This window comes from Pseudophryne corroboree, chromosome 1, assembly GCF_028390025.1.
Source record: "Pseudophryne corroboree isolate aPseCor3 chromosome 1, aPseCor3.hap2, whole genome shotgun sequence".
Classification (NCBI taxonomy): domain Eukaryota; kingdom Metazoa; phylum Chordata; class Amphibia; order Anura; family Myobatrachidae; genus Pseudophryne; species Pseudophryne corroboree.
The window spans coordinates 994,928,842-994,945,378 of record NC_086444.1 but is presented as its reverse complement, the minus strand read 5'-3'; the positions used below and the strand labels follow the sequence as shown (position 1 = coordinate 994,945,378).

At 49.1% G+C, this 16,537-nt stretch overlaps 1 protein-coding gene across 11 annotated transcripts in view; it reads right to left on the bottom strand.

Annotated features, from left to right (window-relative positions):
- The window catches only part of ANAPC10 (anaphase promoting complex subunit 10), a 305,129-nt gene that overhangs the window by 280,176 nt on the left and 8,416 nt on the right, over nt 1–16,537 (bottom strand). For 5 of the 11 annotated variants that reach the window (XR_010177486.1, XR_010177487.1, XR_010177485.1 and 2 more), the window contains exon 1: nt 9,361–9,383. The exons of 3 other annotated variants lie outside the window; for them this stretch is intronic. The gene's annotated coding sequence lies outside the window, so the exon portion shown is untranslated. Of the gene's footprint in view, nt 1–9,360; nt 9,384–16,537 lie in introns of those variants that run through there. 3 more of the 11 variants (XR_010177490.1, XR_010177489.1, XM_063920611.1) reach the window with 1 other exon arrangement.

Genomic DNA, 16,537 nt, shown 5'->3' with positions numbered 1-16,537 from the left:
AGTACAATCCTGAGATAAAACGTCAGTCCAGGCACTGGATAACGCCACCATCCCCAAGAATGAAGAAAGCATGTCAAAGCAAATTCAAAGCCATGATAATGGTCTTCTTTGCTTTCAAGGGTATTATTTTGGAAGACTGGGTACCAGAAGGCGTAAACATTACTACAAAAATGCTACAAAAATGTTCTAGAAACTTTGCAGGAAAGAATCATAAGAGGCCAAAGTTATGGAAAAATGGTTTCATCCTCCATCAGGACAAAGCACCAGTCCACACAGCTCTCTGTGAAGCTGTTTTTTGGCAGATTGCAGTGCTAGAACACCCTCCCTACCTGCCAGACCTAGCACCGTGTGACTTCTATCTTTTCCCTAAAGTCAAATCTGTACTCAAGGGAACCTGTTTTGCATCAGTTACTGAGGTAAAGAAGAAAACGATGGAGATGTTGAGAAAGCTGACAGATAATGAGCTATAGCACAGCTTTGACCAATGAAAAATGAGAATGCAGTGACGTGGATGCAGAAGGGGAGTACATAGAAGGGAAACAGAGTTAAAAAATACTTAATATAATTAAATTTAAGTTATAGCATCAGTCTCATTATTTAATAACCACACCTCGTAAGCTTTCTCTACAGAACTGGTATATACACTGCTCAAAAAAATAAAGGGAACACTTAAACAACACATCCTAGATCTGAATGAATGAAATATTCTTATTAAATACTTTGTTCTTTACATAGCTTAATGTGCTGACAACAAAATCACACAAAAATTATCAATGGAAATCACATTTATTAACCCATGGAGGTCTGGATTTGGAGTCACACTCAAAATTAAAGTGGAAAAACACACTACAGGCTGATCCAACTTTGATGTAATGTCCTTAAAACAAGTCAAAATGAGGCTCAGTAGTGGGTGTCGCCTCCACGTGCCTGTTTGACCTCCCTACAACGCCTGGGCATGCCCCTGATGAGGTGGCGGATGGTCTCCTGAGGGATCTCCTCCCAGACCTGGACTAAAGCATCCGCCAACTCCTGGACAGTCTGTGGTGCAATGTGGCGTTGGTGAATGGAGCGAGACATGATGTCCCAGATGTGCTCAATTGGATTCAGGTCTAGGGAACGGGCGGGCCAGTCCATAGCATCAATGCCTTCGTCTTGCAGGAACTGCTGACACACTCCAGCCACTTCTGGCGAGCACATGGAGGGCTGTGCGGCTCCCCAAAGAAATGCCACCATACACCATTACTGACCCTCTGCCAAACCGGTCATGCTGGAGGATGTTGCAGGCAGCAGAACGTTCTCCTTGGCGTCTCCAGGCTCTGTCACGTCTGTCACATGTGCTCAGTGAGAACCTGCTTTCATCTGTGAAGAGCAGAAGGTGCCAGTGGCGAATTTGCCAACCTTGGTGTTCTCTGGCAAATGGCAAACGTCCTGCACGGTGTTGGGCTGTAAGCACAACCCCCACCTGTGGACGTCGGGCCCTCATTCCACCCTCATGGAGTCTGTTTCTGATCGTTTGAGTAGACACATGCACATTTGTGGCTTACTGGAGGTCATTTTGCAGGGCTCTGGCAGTGCTCCTCCTGTTCCTCCTTGTACAAAGGCGGAGGCAGCGGTCCTGCTGCTGGGTTGTTGCCCTCCTACGGCCTCCTCCACGTCTCCTGATGTACTGGCCTGTCTCCTGGTAGCGCCTCCATGCTCTGGACACTACGCTGACAGACACAGCAAACCTTCTTGCCACAGCTCACATTGATGTGCCATCCTGAATGAGCTGCACTACCTGAGCCACTAGTGTGGGTTGTAGACTCCGTCTCATGCTACCACTAGAGTGAAAGCACCGCCAGCTTTCAAAAGTGACCAAAACATCAGCCAGAAAGCATAGGAGCTGAGAAGTGGTCTGTGGTCACCACCTGCAGAACAACTCCTTTATTGGGGGTGTCTTGCTAATTGCCTATAATTCCCACCTGCTGTTTATTCCATTTGCACAACAGCATGTGAAATTGATTGTCAATCAGTTTTGCTTCCTAAGTGGACAGTTTGATTTCACAGAAGTGTGATTGATTTGGAGTTACATTGTGTTGTTTAAGTGTTCCCTTTATTTTTTTGAGCAGTGTATTTCTCTAACGTCCTAGTGGATGCTGGGGACTCCGTAAGGACCATGGGGAATAGACGGGCTCGCAGGAGACTGGGCACTCTAAGAAAGATTTAGTACTACTGGTGTGCACTGGCTCCTCCCTCTATGCCCCTCCTCCAGACCTCAGTTAGAATCTGTGCCCGGCCAGAGCTGGGTGCTTTTAGTGGGCTCTCCTGAGCTTGCTAATAAGAAAGTATTTTAGTTAGGTTTTTTATTTTCAGAGAGCTTCTGCTGGCAACAGACTCTCTGCTACGAGGGACTGAGGGGAGAGAAGCAAACCTACTAACTGCGGCTAGGTTGCGCTTCTTAGGCTACTGGACACCATTAGCTCCAGAGAGTTCGAACACAGGATCTTAACCTTGGTCGTCCGTTCCCGGAGCCGCGCCGCCGTCCCCCTCGCAGAGCCAGAAGACAGAAGCCGGCAGAAGCAAGAAGACATCGAAATCGGCGGCAGAAGACTCCTGTCTTCACATGAGGTAGCGCACAGCACTGCAGCTGTGCGCCATTGCTCCCACACTAACCCACACACTCCGGTCACTGTAGGGTGCAGGGCGCAGGGGGGGGCGCCATGGGCAGCAATTAAGTACCTCCTGGCAAAAGCAGCATATATACAGTTGGACACTGTTATATGCATGAGCCCCCGCCATTAATTTTACACAAAATCGCGGGAGAAGCCCGCCGCTGAGGGGGCAGGGCCTTCTTCCTCAGCACTCACCAGCGCCATTTTCTCTCCACAGCTCCACTGAGAGGAAGCTCCCCAGGCTCTCCCCTGCACGATAGAGAGGGTGAAAAAGAAAGGGCGGGCACATAAATTTGGCGTAAAAACAATATATACAGCAGCTACTGGGTTAACACTAAGTTACTGTGTGATTCCTGGGTCATATAGCGCTGGGGTGTGTGCTGGCATACTCTCTCTCTGTCTCTCCACAGGGCCTTGTGGGGGAACTGTCTTCAAATAGAGCATCCCCTGTGTGTGTGGTGTGTCGGTACGTGTGTGTCGACATGGCTGAGGTAAAAGGCTCCCCTAAGGAGGAGATAGAGCAAATATGTGTGAGAGAGTGTCTCCGTCGACAACGCCGACACCTGTTTGGATATGTGTAAGTGCTGAGGTGAATTTATTGCACAAAAGATTAGAGGACAGGAAATCTACCCATGTCTGTCCCTGTGTCACAGAGACCTTCAGAGTCTCACAATGCTCACTATCCAAAATAATAAACACTGATATCGACACGGAGTTTGACTCCAGTGTCGACTACGATAATGCAAAGTTACAGCCAAGATGGCTGAAAGGTATTCAATATATGATTATTGTAATAAAAGATGATTTGCATATCACCGATGACTCATTTGTCCCTGACACAAGGGTACACATGTTAAGGGGAAGAAAGCTGAGGTAAATTTCCCTCCTCTCATGAGGAAAAAGAGCGGGAATCTCCAGACAAGAGACTGCAGCTTCCCACAAAAAATTCTCAGGCAGTATCCTTTCCCCACTAGGGCCAGGATGTGTTGGGAATCTTCCCCTAGGGTGTCCTGTTTGCACAGAAGGTAGCACTAGCTATTCTCAGGGATCCTGCAGACAGCGTGCACATTCTAGTATACTACTCAGACCGGCGATTGTGTCGGCATGGGTTTATAGCGCTGTGGCAGCGTGGACAGGTACCTTATCAGCAGAGATTGAGACCCTAGTATGCATATAGATATATATATATATATATATATGTATATATAGATATATATATATATTAAAGATGCTGTCTTAAGTGATAGATATATATATATATATATATATATATATATATATATATATATATATATATATATATAGATATATATATATATATATATATATATATATAACATGCCCAAAGAGACATGAGTATACTGGGTCCTAGAGTCAAAGCTATGTCGATTTCTGCTTGACGTGTCCTGTAGAATATGCAATGGACAGATGATGCCGACTTAAGAGGCATGTGGAAGGCTGAGGATTGTGTGGAGAAGGGTCCTCGGACCTGGTCTACACAGCTATAGCTGGTAATTCTGATATTTTGCCTTATATTCCTGCACAGCCTAGGAAAGCACGACATTATTAAATGCAGCCTTTCGAATAAAGAAACAAGAAAGTCCGAGGTGCGTCCTTTCTTGCCAGAGGTGGGGGCACAGGAAAGAAGCTGCACAACACAGCTAGTTCCCAGGAACAGAAGTCCTAACCGGCCTCTACAAAAATCCACCGCAAGGCGGAGCTAGGCCCGGTGGGGGCACGCCTTCGTCAGTTCAGCCACAAGTGGGTTCACTCCCTGTTAGATCCCTGGGCAATAGATATTGTGTCTCAGGGATACAAGCTGGACTTTGAGAAGTTGCCCCCTCATCGACGGCCCTGCCGGCTTCCCCCCACGAGAGGGAAACAGTGTTAACTGCAATTCATAAATTGTATCTTCAACAGGTGGTGGTCAAGGTTCCCCTCCTTCAACAAGGAGGGGGTTATTATTCGACCATGTTGTAGTTCCGAAACCAGACAGTTCGGTCGGACCCATATTGAATTTAAAATCCCTGAACCAGAAAGGGTTCAAGTTCAAGATGGAATCGCTAAGAGCTGTTATTGCAAGCCTGAAAGGGGGAGATTTTATGGTGACTCGGGACATAAAGGATGCATACCTTCATGTCCCCATTTATCCACCTCATCAGGCGTACCTCAGAATTGCGGTACGGGATGGTCATTACCAATTTCAGACGTTGCCGTTGGATCTCTCCACGGCCTTGAGAATATTCACCAAGGTAATGGCGGAAATGATGGTGCTCCTGCGGAAGCAAGGTGTCACTATTATCACGTACTTGGACAATCTTCTCATAAAAGCGAGATCAAGAGAGCAGTTGCTGAACAGCGTATCACTTTCTCTGGAAGTGAAACGGCAACACGGCTGGATTCTATATATTCCAAAGTCGCAGTTGGTTCTTACAGCTCATCTGCCTCTCCTAGGCATGATCCTAGACACAGACCAGAAAAGGGTTTATCTCCCGATAGAGAGAGCTCAGAAGCTCGTGACACTGGTCAGGAATCTATTAAAACCAAAATAGGTGTCAGTGCATCACTGCACTCGAGTCCTGGGAAGGAGGGTGGCATCATTCGAGGCCATTCCCTTCGGCAGGTTCCATAGGAGGACCTTCCAATGGGACTTACTGGACAAGTGGTCCGGATCACATTTTCGGATGCATCGGTTAATCACCCTATCCCCCAAAGCCAGGGTGTCTCTCCTGTGGTGACTGCAAAGTGCTCACCTTCTCGAAGGTCGCAGATTCGGCATTCAGGACTGGGTCCTGGTGACCACGGATGCAAGCCTCCGAGGGTGGGGGGCAGTCACACAGGGAAGAAATTTCCAAGGGCTGTGGTCAAGGCAGGAGACTTGCCTTCACATCAATATCCTGGACCTAAGGGCCATATACAACGCCCTAAGTCAAGCGGAGACCCTGCTTCGCGACCAACCGGTTCTGATCCAGTCAGACCGCAGTAACTCCTGTAAACCGCCAAGGCGGCACAAGGAGCAGGGTGGCGATGGTAGAAGCCACCAGAATTCTTCGCTGGGCGGAGAATCACGTAAGCGCACTGTCAGCAGTGTTCATTCCGGGAGTGGACAACTGGGAAGCAGACTTCCTCAGCAGGCACGACCTCCACCCGGGAGAGTGGGGACTTCATCAGGAAGTCTTCACGCAGATTGCAAATCGATGGGAACTGCCACAGGTGGACATGATGGCGTCCCGCCTCAACAAAAAGCTAAAAAGGTATTGCGCCAGGTCAAGGGACCCTCAGGCGATAGCTGTGGACGCACTAGTAACACCGTGGGTGTTCCAGTCGGTCTATGCGTTTCCTCCTCTTCCTCTCATACCAAAGGTGCTGAAAATTGTAAGAAAAAGAGGAGTGAGAACAATACTCATTGTTCCGGATTGGCCAAGAAGGACTTGGTACCCGGAACTGCAAGAAATGCTCACAGAGGACCCATGGCCTCTGCCTCTCAGACAGGACCTGTTGCAACAAGGGCCCTGTCTGTTTCAAGACTTACCGCGGCTGCGTTTGACGGCATGGCGGTTGAACGCCGGATCCTAGCGGAAAAAGGCATTCTGGATGAAGTTATTCCTACGCTGATAAAGGCTTGGAAGGACGTGACAGCAAAACATTATCACCGTATATGGCGAAAATATGTTGCTTGGTGTGGGGCCAGGAAGGCCCCTACAGAGGAATTCCAGCTGGGTCGATTCCTGCACTTCCTACAGTCAGGAGTGACTATGGGCCTAAAATTAGGGTCCATAAAGGTCCAGATTTGGGCCCTATCCATTTTCTTTCAAAAAGAACTGGCTTCACTGCCTGAGGTTCAGACGTTTGTTAAGGGAGTGCTGCATATTCAGCCCCCTTTTGTGCCACCGGTAGCACCTTAGGATCTTAACGTGGTGTTGGGTTTCCTGAAATCCCACTGGTTTGAGCCACTTAGGACTGTGGAGCTAAAGTATCTCACGTGGAAAGTGGTCATGCTGTTGGCCTTAGCTTCGGCTAGGCGTGTGTCAGAATTGGCGGCTTTGTCATGTAAAAGCCCCTATCTGGTTTTCCATATGGACAGGGCAGAATTGCGGACTCGTCCGCAATTTCTGCCAAAGGTGGTGTCATCTTTTCATTTGAGCCAACCTATTGTGGTGCCTGCGGCTACTTGTGACTTGGAGGATTCCAAGCTGTTTGACGTAGTCCGGGCTTTGAAGATTTAGGTAACCAGATCGGCTGGAGTCAGGAAGACTGACTCGCTGTTTATCCTGTATGCATCCAACAAGCTGGGTGCTCCTGCTTCAAAGCAAACTATTGCTCGCTGGATCTGTAACACGATTCAGCAGGCTCATTCTGCGGCTGGATTGCCGCATCCAAAATCAGTGAAAGCCCATTCCACAAGGAAGGTGGGCTCTTCTTGGGCGGCTGCCCGAGGGGTCTCGGCATTACAGCTTTGCCGAGCTGCTACTTGGTCGGGTTCAAACACCTTTGCAAAATTCTACAAGTTTGATACCCTGGCTGAGGAGGACCTTGTGTTTGCCCATTCGGTGCTGCAGAGTCATCCGCACTCTCCCGCCCGTTTTGGGAGCTTTGGTATAATCCCCATGGTCCTTACGGAGTCCCCAGCATCCACTAGGACGTTAGAGAAAATAAGTTTTTACTCACCGGTAAATCTATTTCTCGTAGTCCGTAGTGGATGCTGGGCGCCCGTCCCAAGTGCGGACTCTCTGCAATACATGTATATAGTTATTGCTTAATAAAGGGTTATGTTATGTTGGCATACATTGGTTGATGCTCTGTTTGTTCATACTGTTAACTGGGTAAGTTTAGCACAAGTTATACGGTGTGATTGGTGTGGCTGGCATGAGTCTTACCCTGGGTTCCAAAATCCTTTCCTTGTAATGTCAGCTTTTCCGGGCACAGTTTCCTTAACTGAGGTCTGGAGGAGGGGCATAGAGGGAGAAACCAGTGCACACCAGTAGTACTAAATCTTTCTTCGAGTGCCCAGTCTCCTGCGGAGCCCGTCTATTCCCCATGGTCCTTACGGAGTCCCCAGCATTGTTGGGGTGTATCAAGTGTCCACCCAAAAACGCCTTAAATATTGCTCCCCGGGGTTTGCAGCAACAGTCAGCGAATTCCCTTTGGATACTGTAGGTACCTCCAACCAGTCACCAACGCGTTTCTGCCCTTTAAGGGCCTTTGTCAAGGTGACACCTTGACAAAGGCCCTTAAAGGGCAGAAACGCGTTGGTGACTGGTTGGAGGTACCTACAGTATCCAGAGGGAATTCGCTGACTGTTGCTGCAAACCCCGGGGAGCAATATTTAAGGCGTTTTTGGGTGGACACTTGATACACCCCAACAACTCTGGTACGTGGGTCCACTAATCTGTGGTGGATTGCATATTTTAACTATTTATTTACTCTTGCAAATTTGCACTTGGACGTTACATGTTTTAAAAAAAGACCTTCTGTTGCACTTTAATAAAAATTATCATTTGCACATCAGAACAAATAGTACTTCACTATATACTGCTGTTCTCTTCCTATTTTTGGGGATATAACTCAAAATGGAGAGGTGAATTGGTGAAGAATCTCGGAGGAGATCTACTAGAAAGCAGTGGAAGCAATACTACAGGCGTATTTGGGTGGGCACTACTGACACCCCACAGAATCTGGTACGTGGGTCCACCAATTCAGGGGGGATTCCATTTGTTTGAATAATTTATGTAAGCAGAATTGAGTCTGACTATACTTCACCATATTGCTCTCTCTCTCATCTTTTGGGTAAAACCATGTGAATTGGAGTGGGGAATCTTTGCCGAACTAAGAATATCCTCATCAGAGCCTAATACTATTCTTCTGAAGATCGAATATTGCCCTAGTAACCCAGGGAGCGCACCACAGCAAAATTTGACTGTACAAACTGTGACTTTTTGGGATTCAGTTGACCATCCCGGCTGGTGGACTGCAGCACCTTTGAACTAAAGCGCCATCTTTACATTCTTTTGTTTGCGAAATCTACTTTTTTACCTTATGTTTCCCCACAGCAAAAGAAAACGCCGCAATATCAGATGCAGTCCTTTCGGTCGCATAAGTCCAGAAGAGGTCGGGGCTCTTCCTTCCTCGCCAGAGGTAAGGGAAGAGGGAAAAAGCTGCCTGCTACGACTAGTTCCCAGGAGCAGAAGTCCTCCCCGGCTTCTACTAAATCTACCGCATGACGCTGGGGCTCCACTGAGGCAGTCTGCGCAGGTGGGGGCACGTCTTCGACTCTTCAGCCACGTTTGGGTTCAGTCAGACGTGGATCCTTGGGCAATGGAAATTGTATCCCAAGGCTACAAGCTTGAATTCGAAGACATGCCTCCTCGCCGGTTTTTCAAATCGGCTCTTCCAGCTTCTCCCCCAGAGAGGGAGATAGTTTTAGAAGCAATTCAAAAACTGTGTCAACAACAAGTGGTTGTCAAGGTTCCCCTAGTTCAACAGGGGAAGGGGTACTATTCAACCCTATTGGTGGTCCCGAAACCGGATGGCTCGGTCAGACCCATTCTAAATTTAAAATCCCAAAACCTGTACTTGAAAAAGTTCAAATTCAAGATGGAATCGCTCCGGGCAGTTATCTCCAGCCTGGAGGGGAGGGGAATTTATGGTGTCACTGGACATAAAGGACGCATACCTTCATGTCCCCATATATCCCCCTCATCAGGCGTACCTGAGATTCGCTGTACAGGACTGTCATTACCAGTTTCAGACGTTGCCGTTTGGGCTTTCCACGGCCCCGAGGATTTTCACCAAGGTAATGGCGGAAATGATGGTGCTTCTGCGCCGGCAGGGAGTCACAATTATCCCGTCCTTGGACGATCTCCTTATAAAGGCGAGATCGAGAGATCAGTTGCTGAAAAGCGTGGCGCTCTCCATGAGAGTGCTGCAGCAACATGGCTGGATTCTGAATTTACCAAAGTCACAGTTGGTTCCAACAACTCGGCTATCTTTCTTAAGGGCCCTACTCACTGGCCGACCCGCCGCCGAGCTGCCCGACGGCGGATACGGCCGACGAGCGACCCGGCGGCGGGGGGGCAGTGACGGGGGAGTGAAGTTTCTTCACTCCCCCCGTCACGCGGCTGCATTGAAGTGCAGGCAAATATGGACGAGATCGTCCATATTGGCCTGCATGCACAGCCGACGGGAGACCAGCGATGAACGAGCGCGGGGCCGCGCATCGTTCATCGCTGGAGTCTCCACACTGAAAGATATGAACAAGTTCTCGTTCATTTATGAACGAGATCGTTCATATCTTTCTGAAAATCGGCCAGTGTGTAGGGCCCATTAGGCATGATTCTGGACACGGAACAAAAATAAGAATTTACTCACCGGTAATTCTATTTCTCGTAGTCCGTAGTGGATGCTGGGACTCCGTAAGGACCATGGGGAATAGCGGCTCCGCAGGAGACTGGGCACAACTAAAAGAAAGCTTTTGGTCTAACTGGTGTGCACTGGCTCCTCCCTCTATGACCCTCCTCCAGACTTCAGTTAGGATACTGTGCCCGGAAGAGCTGACACAATAAGGAAGGATTTTGAATCCCGGGTAAGACTCATACCAGCCACACCAATCACACCGTATAACTCGTGATACAATACCCAGTTAACAGTATGACAATAACTGAGCCTCTCAACAGATGGCTCAACAATAACCCTTTAGTTAAACAATAACTATATATAAGTATTGCAGACAATCCGCACTTGGGATGGGCGCCCAGCATCCACTACGAACTACGAGAAAATAAGATTTTACTCACCGGTAAATCTATTTCTCGTAGTCCGTAGTGGATGCTGGGGACTCCGTAAGGACCATGGGGAATAGCGGCTCCGCAGGAGACTGGGCACAGCTAAGAAAGAATTAGGACTACCTGGTGTGCACTGGCTCCTCCCACTATGACCCTCCTCCAGACTTCAGTAAGGATACTGTGCCCGGAAGAGCTGACACAATAAGGAAAGGATTTTGAATCCCGGGTAAGACTCATACCAGCCACACCAATCACACCGTATAACTCGTGATATTATACCCAGTTAACAGTATGAACATAACAGAGCCTCTCAACAGATGGCTCAACAATAACCCTTTTAGTTAACAATAACTATATACAAGTATTGCAGACAGTCCGCACTTGGGACGGGCGCCCAGCATCCACTACGGACTACGAGAAATAGATTTACCGGTGAGTAAAATCTTATTTTCTCTGACGTCCTAGTGGATGCTGGGGACTCCGTAAGGACCATGGGGATTATACCAAAGCTCCCAAACGGGCGGGAGAGTGCGGATGACTCTGCAGCACCGAATGAGAGAACTCAAGGTCCTCCTCAGCCAGGGTATCAAATGTGTAGAATTTTGCAAACGTGTTTGCCCCTGACCAAGTAGCAGCTCGGCAAAGTTGTAAAGCCGAGACCCCTCGGGCAGCCGCCCAAGAAGAGCCCACTTTCCTCGTGGAATGGGCTTTTACAGATTTAGGCTGCGGCAGGCCAGCCACAGAATGCGCAAGCTGAATTGTGCTACAAATCCAGCGAGCAATAGTCTGCTTTGAAGCAGGAGCACCCAGCTTGTTTGGTGCATACAGGATAAATAGAGAGTCAGTCTTCCTGACTCCAGCCGTCCTGGAAACATAAATTTTCAAGGCCCTGACTACGTCCAGTAACTTGGAGTCCTCCAAGTCCCTAGTAGCCGCAGGCACCACGATAGGTTGGTTCAAGTGAAAAGCTGATACCACCTTAGGAAGAAACTGGGGACGAGTCCTCAATTCTGCCCTATCCATATGGAAAATCAAATAGGGGCATTTACATGACAAAGCCGCCAATTCTGACACCCGCCTTGCCGAAGCCAAGGCCAAAGCATGACCACTTTCCACGTGAGATATTTTAAATCCACGGTTTTGAGCGGCTCAAACCAATGTGACTTTAGGAAACCCAACACCACGTTGAGGTCCCACGGTGCCACTGGAGGCACAAAAGGAGGCTGAATATGCAGCACTCCCTTGACAATGTCTGAACTTCAGGCAGTGAAGCCAGTACCCTTTTGGAAGAAAATCGATAGAGCCGAAATCTGGACCTTAATGGAACCCAATTGTAGGCCCATAGTCACCTCTGACTGTAGGAAGTGCAGAAATCGACCTAGCTAAAATTTCTCCTTTGGGGCCTTCCTGGCCTCACAGTACGCAACATATTTTCGCCATATGCAGTGATAATGGTTAGCGTTCACTTCTTTCCTAGCTTTAAATAGCGTAGGGATAACTTCTTCCGGAATTCCCTTTTCATTCAGGATCCGGCGTTCAACCGCCATGCCGTCAACGCAGCTGCGGTACGTCTTGAAACAGACAGGCCCCCTGCTGCAGCAGGTCCTGTCTGAGCGGCAGAGGCCATAGGTCCTCTGAGATCATTTCTTGGAGTTCTGGTTACCAAGCTCTTCTTGGCCAACCCGGAACAATGGGTATAGTTCTTACTCCTCTCCTTCTTATTATTCTCATTACCATGGGTAAGAGAGGCAGAGAAGGGAACACATACCAGAGCGTCCACAGCTATCGCCTGAGGGTCTCTTGACCCGGCGCAATATCTTTGTAACTTTTAGTTGAGGCGGGACGCCATCATGTCCACCTGTGGCCTTTCCCAACGGTGTACAATCATTTGGAAGACTTCTGGATGAAGTCCCCACTCTCCCGGGTGGAGGTCGTGTCCTCTGAGAAAGTCTGCTTCTCAGTTGTCCACTCCGGGAATGAACACTGCTGACAGTGCTAACACATGATTTTCCGCCCATCGGAGAATCCTTGTGGCTTCTGCCATCGCCATCCTGCTTCTTGTGCCGCCCTGTCGTGTACATGAGCGACCGCCGTGATGTTGTCTGACTGGATCAGCACCGGCCGGTGTTGAAGCAGGGGTCTAGCCTGACTTAGGGCATTGTAAATGGCCCTTAGTTCCAGAATATTTATGTGTAGGGAAGTCTCCTGACTTTTCCATAGCCTTGGAAGTTTCTTCCCTGTGTGACTGCCCCCCAGCCTCGAAGGCTGGCATCCGTGGTCACCAGGACCCAGTCCTGTATGCCGAATCTGCGGCCCCCTAGAAGATGAGCACTCTGCAGCCACCACAACAACGACACCCTGGCCCTTGGAGACAGGGTTATCCGCTGATGCATCTGAAGATGCGACCCGGACCACATGTCCAACCGATCCCACTGGAAAATCCTTCAATGGGACCTGGCGAATGGAATTTCTTCGTAAGAAGCTACCATCCTTCCCAGGGCTCGCGTGCATTGATGCACCGACACCTGTATACGTATTAGGAGGTCTCTGTCTAGAGACGACAACTCCTTGGACTTCTCCTCCGGGAGAAACCCTTTTTATCCTGTTCTGTGTCCAGAACCATACTCAGGAACAGTAGACGCGTCGTAGGAACCAGCTGCGACTTTGGAATATTCAGAATTCAGCCGTGCTGTTGTAGCACTTCCCGAGATAGTGCTACTCCGCCGAACAACTGCTCCCTGGACCTCGCCTTTATAAGGAGATCGTCCAAGTACGGGATAATTATTTCGGCCATTACCTTGGCAAATACCTCGGTGCCGGGGACAGACCAACGGCAACGTCTGGAATTGGTAATGACAATCCTGTACCACAATTTTGAGATACTCCTGGTGAAGAGGGTAAATAGGGACATGCAGGTAAGCATCCTTGATGTCCAGTGATCCCATCCAGGCTTGCAATAATCGCCCTGAGCGAATCCATTTCGAACTTGAACCTTCGTATATAAGTGTTCAAGGCTTTCAATTTTAGAATGGGTCTCACCGAACCGTCTGGTTTCGGTACCACAACATTTTTGAATAGTAACCCCGGCCTTGTTGAAGAATGGGTACCTAGATTTCACCTGCTGGAAGTGCAGCTTGTGAATTGCCACCAGTACTACCTTTCTCCGAGGGCAGCAGGCAAGGCTGAGGTGAGGTAACTGCGAGGGGGAGTCGCCTCGAACTCCAGCCTGTATCCCTGTGATACTATTTGCAGAACCTAGGGATCCACCTGTGGGCAAACCCACTGGTCCCTGAAGTTCCCGAGACGCGCCCCTACCGCACCTGTCTCCACCTGTGGAGCCCCAACGTCAAGCGGTGGACTCAGAGGAAGCGGGGGAAGATTTTTGATCCTGGGAACTGGCTGCTGGTGCAGCTTTTTCCTTCTTCCCTTGTCTCTGTGCAGAAAGGAAGCGCCTTTGACCCGCTTGCTTTTCTGAAGCCGAAAGGACTGTACCTGAAAATACGGTGCTTTCTTAGGCTGTGAGGAAACCTGAGGTAAAAAAAATTTTCTTCCCAGCTGTTGCTGTGGATACGAGGTCCCAGAGACCATCCCCAAACAATTCCTCACCCTTATAAGGCAGAATCTCCATGTGCCTTTTATAGGCAGCATCACCTGTCCACTGCCGGGTTTCTAATACCCTCCTGGCAGAAAGGACATTGCATTAATTCTGGATGCCAGCCGGCAAATATCCCTCTGTGCATCCTTTATATATAAGACAACGTCTTTAATATGCTCTATGTTAGCAAACTATTTTCCCTGTCTTAGAGTATTAATATTATCTGACAGGGTATCAGACCACGCTGCAGCAGCACTATTTATGCTGAGGCGATTGCAGGTCTACAGACTTCAGGATAGTCTCCTGCTTTTTATCAGCAGGCTCCTTCAAGGTGGCCGTATCCTAAGACGGCAGTGCCACCTTTTTTGACAAACGTGTGAGCGCCTTATCCACCCTAAGGGATATCTCCCAACGTGACCTATCCTCTGGCGGGAAAGGGTACGCCATCAGTAACTTTTTAGAAATTACCAGTTTCTTATTGGGGGAACCCACGCTACTTTACACACTTCATTCATTCATCTGATGGGGGAACAAAACACTGGCTGCTTTTTCTCCCCAAAAATAAAACCCCTTTTATGTGGTACTTGGGTTCATGTCAGAAATGCGTAACACATTTTTTATTGCCTAGATCATGTAACGGATGTTCCTAGTGGATTGTGTATATGTCTCAACCTCGTCGACACTGGAGTCAGACTCCGTGTCGACATCTGTGTCTGCCATCTGAGGTTACGGGCGCTTTTTTGAGCCCCTGATGGCCTTTGAGACGCCTGGGCAGGCGCGGGCTGAGAAGCCGGCTGTCCCACAGCTGTTTTACGTCATCCAGCCTTGTAAGGAGTTGCCATTGTCGTTTAATACCTTCCACCTATCCATCCACTCTGGTGTCGGCCCCACAGGGGACGACATCCCATTTATCGGTCTCTGCTCCACCTCCACGTAACCTTCCTCATCCCACATGTCCACACAGCCGTACCGACACACAGCACACACACAGGGAATGCTCTGACTGAGGACAGGACCCCACAAAGTCCTTTGGGGAGACAGAGAGAGAGTATGCCAGCACACACCAGAGCGCTATATAATGCAGGGATTAACACTATAACTGAGTGATTTTTCCCCCAATAGCTGCTTGTATAAACAATATTGCGCCTAAATTTAGTGCCCCCCCTCTCTTTTTAACCCTTTGAGCCTGAAAACTACAGGGGAGAGCCTGGGGAGCTGTCTTCCAGCTGCACTGTGAAGAGAACATGGCGCCAGTGTGCTGAGGGAGATAGCTCCGCCCCTTTTTCGCTGACTTTTCTCCCGCTTTTTTATGGATTCTGGCAGGGGTATTTATCACATATATAGCCTCTGGGGCTATATATTGTGATATATTTGCCAGCCAAGGTGTATTTATTGCTTCTCAGGGCGCCCCCCCCAGCGCCCTGCACCCTCAGTGACCGGAGTGTGAAGTGTGTATGAGGAGCAATGGCGCACAGCTGCAGTGCTGTGCGCTACCTTGGTGAAGACTGATGTCTTCTGCCGCCGATTTTCCGGATTCTTCTTGCTTCTGGCTCTGTAAGGGGGCCGGCGGCGCGGCTCCGGGACCGAACACCAATGGCCGGTTCCATGCGGTCGATCCCTCTGGAGCTAATGGTGTCCAGTAGCCTAAGAAGCCCAAGCTACCACCAGTTAGGTAAGTTCGCTTCTTCTCCCCTTAGTCCCTCGCTGCAGTGAGTCTGTTGCCAGCAGATCTCACTGTAAAATAAAAAACCTAACATATACTTTCTTTCTAGGAGCTCAGGAGAGCCCCTAGTGTGCATCCAGCTCGGCCGGGCACAGGATTCTAACTGAATTCTGGAGGAGGGTCATAGTGGGAGGAGCCAGTGCACACCAGGTAGTCCTAATTCTTTCTTAGCTGTGCCCAGTCTCCTGCGGAGCCGCTATTCCCCATGGTCCTTACGGAGTCCCCAGCATCCACTAGGACGTTAGAGAAATAGAATTACCGGTGAGTAAATTCTTATTTTCTCTTACGTCCTAAGTGGATGCTGGGACTCCGTAAGGACCATGGGGATTTATACCAAAGCTCCCAAACGGGCGGGAGAGTGCGGATGACTCTGCAGCACCGAATGGGCAAACTCTAGGTCCTCCTCAGCCAGGGTGTCAAACTTGTAGAATTTAGCAAATGTGTTTGACCCCGACCAAGTAGCTGCTCGGCAAAGTTGTAGAGCCGAGACCCCTCGGGCAGCCGCCCAAGAAGAGCCCACCTTCCTCGTGGAATGGGCCTTCACTGATTTAGGATGCGGCAGTCCAGCCGCAGAATGTGCAAGCTGAATCGTACTACAGATCCAGCGAGCAATAGTCTGCTTTGAAGCAGGTGCACCCAACTTGTTGGGCGCATACAGGATAAATAGCGAGTCAGTCTATCTGACTCCAGCTGTCCTGGAAACATAAATTTTCAGGGCCCTGACTACGTCCAACAACTTGGAAGCCTCCAAGTCTTTTGTAGCCGCAGGCACCACGATAGGTTGGTT